The sequence below is a fragment of the Gopherus evgoodei genome, chromosome 1 (genome assembly GCF_007399415.2).
Source record: "Gopherus evgoodei ecotype Sinaloan lineage chromosome 1, rGopEvg1_v1.p, whole genome shotgun sequence".
Lineage (NCBI taxonomy): Eukaryota > Metazoa > Chordata > Testudines > Testudinidae > Gopherus > Gopherus evgoodei.
Window position 1 is genome coordinate 319,725,846 of NC_044322.1, and position 10,350 is coordinate 319,736,195.

Genomic DNA, 10,350 nt, shown 5'->3' on the forward strand with positions numbered 1-10,350 from the left:
CAAAGGTCACAAAACCAACCATCAAGGAAAGAAATCAGTAGGGTTGTTTAATACTCCATTGTTTTACAGCCAAGCTAATAGTTAACAAATTTTCATATCTAGAGGATAGAAGTGTTTACCTTTTCCCTATCCCCACTTATATACAGCAGTCGTAGGAACGTCTCTAAGTCAGTTTGCTAGAGTACATTGTGCCCTGCAAGCAGAGTCAGTGCTGATTAGCAAAGGGTATTAATGAGTGGAACACTTCTTGTCAGAGTCCAGATTTATCATCTCTGTGATGCATGTGATCTCTATTGTTCCATGGAGCAAAAATCCTGCAGTTAGTCAAGATCCTGAGACTTCCAGAGTATTTTATGCCGCTGAAGAGTTACCAGACCAATTCCCCATGTGTTACCTAAGCTATCCCCTTATGATCACCTTTTTTAAATGCACTTCTTTTGAACTGTGCTTTAATTTTTGCAGCCTGGAGAATAAAAACTAGAAAATGTGTCAGCATTATTATTAAAAATCATAGCTACAGATGGAGATGGTGCTTTGCAAACAATTGGTAAGTTATCTTAACAACCTTCAGGAATAGACATTTTAATGTGTCTTTTTAGTGAAAGTAGACATTGAAGACATTCATCCAGGGGAACTCTGATGAGTGCAGGTTCCAGCTTGGAAATAAAATTGGATGTGACATTATGCGTACCAGGCCTGATATGATTTGGATATAGGCCTCAATAGATTTAACATTCAACTGTTACTTCTGATAATCATCATACAGTGCTGTACATTTAATTTTGGAAAGTTTCGGATGAGCTTTGAGCTTTAATAAAAAGGTTGAGGGTGAAATCCTTGCCCCACTGAAGTCCAATGAAAGTTTTGCCATTGACTTAATGGAGCCAAGATTTCGCCTAAGTCTCTTAGCATGTTATATTTGTTAAGATGTCTATACTTATGTATCTATTAAGGAGGTTTTGTGAGATGATGGCTGTGTAATGATTTAGTAGCTTTTTTGTTTCATGCAGCATACAGTTATTGGATTTTGATTTTTGGTACTTCACTTGTTGGGTGCTCAACCTGAAACCTTAAAGGGGATGGATATTCTGATGGTGTGTCCACTCCTCATCCCTTTCTGGAAATCAGGCGCTTTTAAGGTATGTTAGTTTGAGCTCCCAAAATCACTAGTCACTTTTGAAAATCGTGGCCCATATTTTTCACTTACTGAACTTAGAAGAAATATTTGCTCATCCAAACTTGCTGTTAATAATTTATTTAGTAAACTACATTTTTATATCCAATTCATATTGTTCCTGATTGCAACAAAGTTATAAACTCAGGCAGCTTTAGTAAATATTGACTTAGCATTTCTCTGTTCCCTTTGGAAACAAATGACAGAAGTAGTACAGTATGTGCTAAGATTAATACATCTCAAATACTTGCAATTGCTCTTGTATAATATTTCATAATATTGACTGCTGTAGTTGCTGGTACATTTTACCTGGGCTTAGTAATAATGGACAGAGTCAGAATTATTTGTAGAAAATATCGTTATTTTTAACTTTAAAAGGGACCTGTTAGAAAAGAACATTGAGTTTGTGCCTTGTTTTTAGTCCCTTTCAATTAACCATCCCATAGATTTCCCAAAAGTACAGCATGAAAGCCAGAAAAGGGCAGTGGAAAAAATCCTGTTAAAAAACAAACAACCAAAAACCTTTTGAGGCCTTTGTTCAGCATCATAAATAAGCAAAAAGAGCATAAACCCAAGCCATGGGTTTGATTGCAGTACAACACCACTATATCCTCAACATGAGAGAGGAGGGAGAACCGTCACCATGGGGTCAGCCCAGCATTCTAAGAGAAGATGAGAACACCTTGCAAGGAGGTGGACACCTAGAAGGCAAAGTGAATTAGAAATAGATCCCTGTGTGCAGCCTGTACCACTAATGAAACACCGAGTTCCATTAGCCCTGGTGGAGCCGTTGAAGGAACTGGCAGGTCTGTGAAGAAAAAGCATTACACTATTCCAACTAGCACAGAGTAGATCAGCAGCCTGGTAGTGGTGAGAAAACCTTCAGATAAACTGAGGAGCTGCATTAGGAGTACATTAGCTGCACTTAATAGAGTATCGAAAAGAAGTTGCTACCCATGAGCAGGACATGCTGCCTGATTTATGCAAAGTAAATGTGTTCACTGTTTGGGGTGTCAAGGATGTTTTCCAGCATACTAAGCTACATGAACCATCCAGCCACCTGCCAACCATTGCCAAACGTTTGGGCAGGTAGTGCTTCACAGAGTGGTGCAAGTAGAATTTATTTCTTACCAGTACGTTGCACATAGGCGACTCGTGGGAGGGATACAAAGGGGGGACACACTAGCTAAAGGGGGGTATGTGACCCCCCATGACTGCCCTGCCTGGGCCCCCCACGCTGTCCTTGTCCCCTCCCCATCCTACGTTACCGGGAGGCTCTGTCCTCCTACTGTGCCAGATACAGATTTCTGAACTGCAGGGCTCTCTGGAACTGCAGCAGCAAAAGGAGCAGAACATGCTGGCAGCTCTGCCGTCCCTGGCTGTACTGTCCCCAGCCCCATCCTCTGGCGGAGCTGTACAGAACCCAGACAGGAGACGCAGCTGCGTGGAAGGGCTGGGGGTGGTACAGCTGTGCTGGAGGGCGGTCCCATGTTCTGCTCCTGTGACTTTCCAGTATGGTGTCCTGGCATACCGGACCGTACTGCTCTACTTGCACCACTGGCTGCATATGAATGCCTAGGGGCGTAAGCCCAGCCCCAGAGGTGTTCCACTGTAAACTGAACCAGGCACTAGAGGGATTCCCCAATAGGAAGATTGTAGCTGATGCGGTTCTTGTTGTAAGTGAAAGAGATGACAAGGAAGAGGCAAGGCAGGACCCTGATATCAAGCTATGACCCCACTCCAAACAGGTACCAGAAGGAATGGCATATGAGGCTGAACGCAGACAAGCTGAAGTGAGGAAAACTTAGGGACTCTGGCCAGACCCCAAGAAATTGGAAGCCATTAAGGAAATGCCCAGACCAAAGCATGTGAAGGGAGTGCAGCAGTTTATAAGGATTGCCAACGTTCCAGATTCTGCCCACACCTATCAAAAGCCTATGGAACCTTGAGACAGCTCATATCCCATGATGCAGTGTGGGAATGGTCAGAGACCAGGAGCAGGTAGTTAAAAGAGTAAAGAAAATCATAAACAAGGCACCAGTCGTGTGGAGAAGTGAGTGCTACAGTGTGATGCCGCAGAAGGAGGCCTAGGAGCAGCACTGAGGCAAAGCCAGCAGCCCACAGCATTTGCTAACAGAGCCCTGGCAGGCACAGAAAGGGATATGCTCAGATACAAAAGGAGCTCCTGTTTGTGCTCTTTGGAATGTAATAATTGCATCCGTTCACTTTTGGGCACCAGGTGGATGTGCAGTCTGATCACAAATGGTTAGAAAACATCATGAAGAAGCCACTGCTGGGTGCACCTGAGTGACTACAACACATGTTACGGAGAGTCCAGCACTATGACGTGAGGATATGGTACTGCCCAGGAAAGTCACCACTGGTGACATACACTGAGCAGGAGGTAGTCTGTCAGCATGCTTCAGTACCTTCACGTTTCTATACGCAGCTCCAGGCAATCCAACAAAGCGCAGAACAGGATGGGTGCTACAGGCAGTAAAACGATTTGTACTCTAGGGTTGGCCAGATCGCAAGGAACAAGTGCAACAGGAAGTTACCCCCTGCAGCTTGGTGAGGGATGAACTGTGTGTGCAAAACACGATTTTGTTTAAAGGGCATCAAGCATAATCCCAGCTGATTTAAGAGCTGATATGATGATACAGATACACACGTCACATCTGTGCATTCCTGAGATGAGCCAGGTAGTGTATCTACTGGGCAGTGCCCAACGGAGAGCACCTATGGAACTGTAGGAGGTGTGTAAAAGGTATAGTGATCAACAACAGCGTGAGACTTGACAGCCTCCTGAAGTCCCGACCTTGGAAAAAGTTGCAACAGATCTGTACTCTTTTATTGATGGGAACTACATGGTCATAGTAGATTACTACTTCAGTTTCTGGAAGGTAGACTACCTGGAGGACTCTAAGGCAAGAACTGTGATCTGCTAAGGGCATGTCTACACTTGCCATTTAAAGCGGAAAAAAGTACCTTTTTTGTGCAAAAACCATGGGAGCGTCTACATTTGCCAGTGACTTTGCGGTGAAAGAAAACCACCTCCACAAGAGGCGTATAGCGCTTACTGGTGATGCTTTTGCAGCACATGTTCTTCCCGTTTACAGAGCATTTAGCCTCTGCAGGATATCCCACAGTACCTAGGTGACCACTCTGGCCAGATAAACAGATATCCACCCCTCCTGCTCTAAAGTCCAGGGAACTTAGAAACTCTCCTTCTTGTTTTCTTGGCAAGTACTCACTTATCATCTGGCTAGGTGACAATGCCTGCTCCATGGAGCAAACAATCCCCTGCTTGGAGCAATGCTGAGCTACTGGAGCTGATTAGTGTTTGGGGAGAGGAGGCTGTGCAGGGACCAAAGATGCCCCACGGTCACCACCCCTGTCCGACAAGACCTATCATCAAAATGGAGAGAGCTGCACTGTGGGATAGCTGCCCTCAGTGTACTGCTCTCATCCACCATGAAAGTGCTGCAAATGCAAACACCCTCTGACGCCTGTGGAAGTAAGTGAGTACACAAACCAATGCTTTTCTTTCACCGGTTCACTATCACCGTTGAAACTGACAGTGCAAAAACTCTGCAAGTGTAGACATAGCCAAAGTGAGGGTGCTTTTTGTAAGGTAAGGCATACCTGACGTTCTGAGCTCAGACAATAGGCCACAGTACGTGGCAGCACAGTTCAAACATTTCAGTGCCAAATGAGAATTTGAGCACAAGACGTGTTCCTTGGGAGCCCACAGAGTGTTGGGAAGGCAGAATCAGCAGTAAAAACAGGCAAGTGACTGATGGCAAAGGCAAAACAGAGAGAAAGGGATCGCTACCTGGCATTGTTGGACCATTGTAATTCACTTTCCGAGGGACTGGATAGCCCAGTACAGGGACTCATGGGCTAGAGAACTAGGACTGTGCTTCCCATGAGGGGTAGTCTGCTGCAGCCCAGTGGAGGAACAATGGACTGTACGCAGAAGCATTTAAGAGACCACCAAGGTAGACATGCAGCTCACTACAACAAAGGAGCCAAGTTTGCGGATGATACCAAGCTGGTTGGGGTTGTGGGTGCTTTGGAGGATAGGATTATAATTCAAAATGATCTGTACAAACTGGAGAAATGGTCTGAAGTAAATATGATGAAATTCAATAAGGCCAAATGCAAAGTACTCCATTTAGGAAGGAAGAATCAGTTGCACACATACAAAATGGGAAATGACTGCCTAGGAAGGAGTACTGCGGAAAGGGATCTGGGGGTCATAGTGGATCACAAGCTAAATATGAGTCAACAGTGAAACATGGTTGCAAAAAAAATGAACATCATTCTGGGATGTATTAGCAGGAGTGTTGTAAGACCTGAGAAGTAACTTCTTCAGCTGTACTCCATGCTGATTAGGCCTCAACTGGAGTATTGTGTCCATTTTCTGGACACCACATTTCAGGAAAGATGTGGAAAAATTGGTGGAAGTCCAAAGAAGAGCAATAAAAATTATTAGAAAATATGACCTATGAGGGAAGATTGAAAAAAATTGAGTTTGTTTAGTCTGGAGAAGAGAAGACTGAGGAGGGACATGATAACAATTTTCAGGAATGTAAAAGGTTGTTACAAGGAGGAGGGAGAAAAATTGTTCTTAACCTCTGAGGATAGGACAAGAAGCAATGGGCTTAAATTGCAGTAAGGGCGGTTTAGGTTAGATATTAGGAAAAACTTCCTAACTGTCAGGGTGGTTAAGCATTGGAATAAATTGCCTAGGGAGGTTGTGGAATCTCCATCATTGGAGATTTTTAAGAGCAAGTTAGACAAACACCTCTCAGGGGTGGTCTAGATAATACTTAGTCCTGCCATGAGTGCAAGGGACTGGACTAGATGACCTCTCAAGGTCCCTTCCAGTCCTATGATTCTCTAAGCATGGAGCTCTCACTTTTAATAAGGTGCCTTGGAAAAAACTATGAGGTGAGTGGCCAGTTCCCTGTCATTGCAATGTGATAAATAATGGTTTGGAAAAGGCAGCAAAATACACAGATAATTAATTAGTTCAGCAAATGATTTTTTTAAGATGACAATTTAATCAGTAAAATATACTGCCGGAGCAGTGCTTTAAAATCAAACAGAATTAAACAAGATGATAAACAATGGCATCAGTTCTGAAACAGGTTTGGCTCTCAATTCTCTGTGTATGGGTGCTAGAGGATTATTACTGTCACGCAGCAGTTCTTGGATGATGTTCTCTTTTGTGTTGATGTGTATACTAAACCGCTAATCGTAATTGCTGTGCGGGAGAAAAAGATAGAATCCAACAACTGTGTATTCGGCTGGAACCGTTTAATTACCCTGATGCATACCTTACTATTAAATGATAACACAATACCAAAAATGAGATTGGTGAAATGACATTACCTAGTATGAGGATTATCTTGTGAATACTATACAATCATAGTCAAGGAAATTGGGCTAACGGCAGACTTGGAATCAGCAGACATGGGGTGAAATCCTAGCCCCTTTGAAATGAATGGCAAAACTCCCCTTGACATCAGTGGGGCTAGAATTTCACCCCTGATTTCTACTCCTAGATCAGCCACCAATTCAGTGTTTGCAAGTCCTTTTCCATGTATCAGTTTCTTTCTCTAAACTGGGGATGTTGGTGCAAACACCCTTTGTAAAGTGCTAGGAGAAGCATTCTAAATGCCAAGCAGTATTATTATTCATGTAGGAAAGTCAGCAGTACATTGAGAGAACAAAGTTTAATTGGAAAAAGTGCCCTCGGGAGAAGTCGTGATCAGAACTATTCATACTTTCCGGTCTACCTGGTCTACTCATACTACCCGGATTGTGCCCAGTTTATGCAGGCACTGACATCTGCTTTGCTTTTTGAATCTCATTCCTTTGTATCAGGTAAGGTGCCACCAATCACATGAACCAGTAGAAGTATGGGAGGTAAGAGTTAAAAACAGATTTAAAATGGACTTCAAATGAAAAAAGAAGGCAGTAATCAAGCAAGCAGTGAGAAGTTTTGGTTGGCAAGCATTAGTGAGTTCCATCCATTCCCCTGTGTTGTTTCTATTCTTGTCTTGTGATAAAAATACAAGCTATCCATGTGCTTCAGTCCCAGTGAACAAACAATGCATTCTGTTTTGCATCAATATTTCATGTAGTATGATGAAGTGAAAGAAAAAAAAACCCATACATATCAGGCATATCTAGTGATTCCCAAGAGTTTGCCAGACTCACTTGCAAGGCATATATTGCTTTCCCTGCCTTTCCTGGTAAAGTGCCTTTTATAAATTACCAATGGTTATTGGACTTGTAACACCGAAACCACTGTCATTAGGCAGCGTCCTGGCTGCTGCTGTGAATCCAACATTTCAAGTTTCCAACCAAACTTGAAACTCTTGTTTTGATGTGTAAAGTTAGAAAATAAAATAATCTAAACCTCAGACCTGGAAGTCAGAAGTTCAGGCTTCTGCTCCCAACTTGTCACTTAACCTCTCTGTGTCTTTATTTCAAAATAGACATAATAGTACTGGATCTCAGGTTGGTAAGAGGTTTAATTAATATTTGTGAAGTGCTTGGAGAGCTTAAGATGGAAAGTGTTTTAGAAGTGCAAAGTATGGCATGGTATTAATAACATCAGTCAAAAAGTGCTCCTGTGATTATGTGTTTTACAGCTTGGTGCCCTGTAACTCAGTTTCAAATGCTGAATGACTAGCAACGCAGCAGTAATTTTCACACGGTGGCCCCTGTAACCACAAATAGCTGCAAAACCTTTCCTAGTTTCTAATTGTCCACAGTTTTAACCCCTGTGAGTCCCAAGCCAAGATGAACGAATAGGGGTTGGATAGGGAGTGAGGTGCATGAAAATTCCTCACTTCTAGAAGAGGCCCGGAGAATGGAAACTTTGGAGAACTACTGGGCTATCATATTTTTTTAGGCATCTAAGGTCTGATCCTGCAAGGTACTGAATACCCTCTGCCACTGATGTCAGGGGGAGTTGAGGGTGTTCAGCCCCTCAGAAGCCCAATCTTAGAACCCAATTCTGACCCCATTTTAAGCCCATGGTTTGACACTGATTTCAAAGGGAACAAAATTGGACCCTTACAGGGATACTGTTCATTTGAAATCTAGTCAGCTTAGAAAATAGTGAACCATAGTAGCGGGTCCTACCCCTGCCCACGAGTGCCCCTTCTAACTTTTGATGTCTTACAATTAGGCTTTATCTCCTCTGTTGCTGTATGAAAGACCCAAACAAACAGGGGAAACTGATCTGCAGACTAGGAGGAAACACTGAAACTGGCTATAGACTGTGAATTGTAGATGCGCAAAGGAAACAGACTGAAAAAGCTAATGAAAAATAAAGGCTTCGGTCTTCATTTATAGTTATCATAGGGTTATTTGCATAAAATAGTACAGCAAGTAAAAGCTCTTCAAACAGAGGTATGATTTTTAAGATGACAATGTCCGTTAACCTGGCAAAGTACGGTAAGTCATTGTGCATTCACTGATGCTACTCTTCAGGGAAGTTTGACTTATTTAAACTAACACCAAAATATGGCTTTGATTGTGAAAACAGTTTCTCACGTGTATAAAGTAGCCAATATTTGTAAGTGCTTGTAAGATCTGCCTGTATATTTACCTTGTAGCAGCTCTCAGTGTTCTGTTAGTTTGAATTAAAACAAGCAAACGGGAACCCTGAGCTTAAACTAACATTGTTCAGTGCTGGGCACAAGGATTTAGCTGCTCAGCTGTCGTTACCATTAATTGGAATTGTATAGCTAAATCCCTCTGCTGAAAATCTGTTCTCCAGGGTCTGTCTTAACACTCATCAGCCAGGAAACTGTGTCACCATGACTGCCCTTGACTGCATCCCCAAGAGTAGTGTGTTAAAGAAGGCAGGGGAGTGGGAGGGACTGACAGTGATAAGGGATGAATGTCATTTAAAAAAAAAGTTTTAATTATCAATCTTTTGGGGTTAGAAAATGGTTTAGTGTAAACCGTGCTGTGTTTCATTCATTGAATCACATGCGAAAAAATTAACTTACATAACGTGCAGCAGTTCTCTTATCACCATGTTGTTTACAAAATGAACTCTTTCAGTGCAGTTGTGTGTTCTGAGGGCTGGATTCTGGTGTCTGGAGTCTGAGACCTTACTCCACAGGTAATCTCTCTGAAGTGAATGACTACATGGGGACAAAGGCCCTATACAACGTAGATCAGGGTACCAGAATTGGACCTCCAGTCCCTTCCCTCTTTCCTTTCCCCCGTCCCCCCCCCCTCCCCCCGCCTCTCAGTCCTGCTTTCTAATGAAAGAACAGGTTCCGGTAAATCACATGTTGCTGGGCTGCAGAAATGTTCTTGTTATAGTTTGATGAAAACGGTTACCCTTGGAAAGGTAATGCCCATTTGAAAACTCTGCGACAGGACTAAACAAAGACACCATGTATCTGGAATAAGTGAAGGCAAATAAAAAGATGGTGTTCAGTGCTACTAATGTTTTTTCAGTCACATGATTTTTCTGTTCCTATTAACCTTTAACATGTCTCCAGAGCTCATTGACATGAGACCATAAAATATTGCCCTTTTTTAAAAAAAACCACTTAGCTTGCAGCCCTGCCTAGGCTGTCTCATTCTTGGGTTAATTGGCTGTTACTGGTAACTGCTGCAGGCTGTGACTATGCTTTCTAGCATCCAGGATTAGAAAGTCAATGTCAGCTGTGTCATTTTTAATTATTGTTTCTTAATTCTACTTCTCAGTGATCCCTATTATTTTAGTTTTAAAGACAGGGTTTGCAATGTGTAGTGACTCCTCTGAATGATTGGCTGGAACAGCTGCTCTTTCCTTCCATGTCCCCGTTGCTGTTCAGTAACCAGTTAAGCAGCCCTGAGTGTGAAGCCAACCAAGCCTTTGAGAAATCAATTACACATTTTCCTTTTGCACTAGAGCAATTATTTCCCTGCATGTTTAAATAGTGGCAGTTTTTCTTTCTCCTTAAAACAAAGAAAACAGCTCTCTCCCTCACCCCGAAAATAAAATCTAACCATTCATTTCACTGCTTGCTCTAGTTCATTTCTTGTCTTTTGTGAGGAATCAAAGGAAACTTCATGTTAGGAGCAGCTTTGAAAAATATTCCATTGAGAAACAATGAATTATTCTGTGTCTGTATCATGATTTGTCTTTT

The 10,350-nt window shown here is 42.5% G+C and overlaps 1 protein-coding gene across 1 annotated transcript in view; it reads left to right on the plus strand.

Annotated features, from left to right (window-relative positions):
• The window catches only part of ST7 (suppression of tumorigenicity 7), a 241,074-nt gene that overhangs the window by 91,532 nt on the left and 139,192 nt on the right, over positions 1–10,350 (plus strand).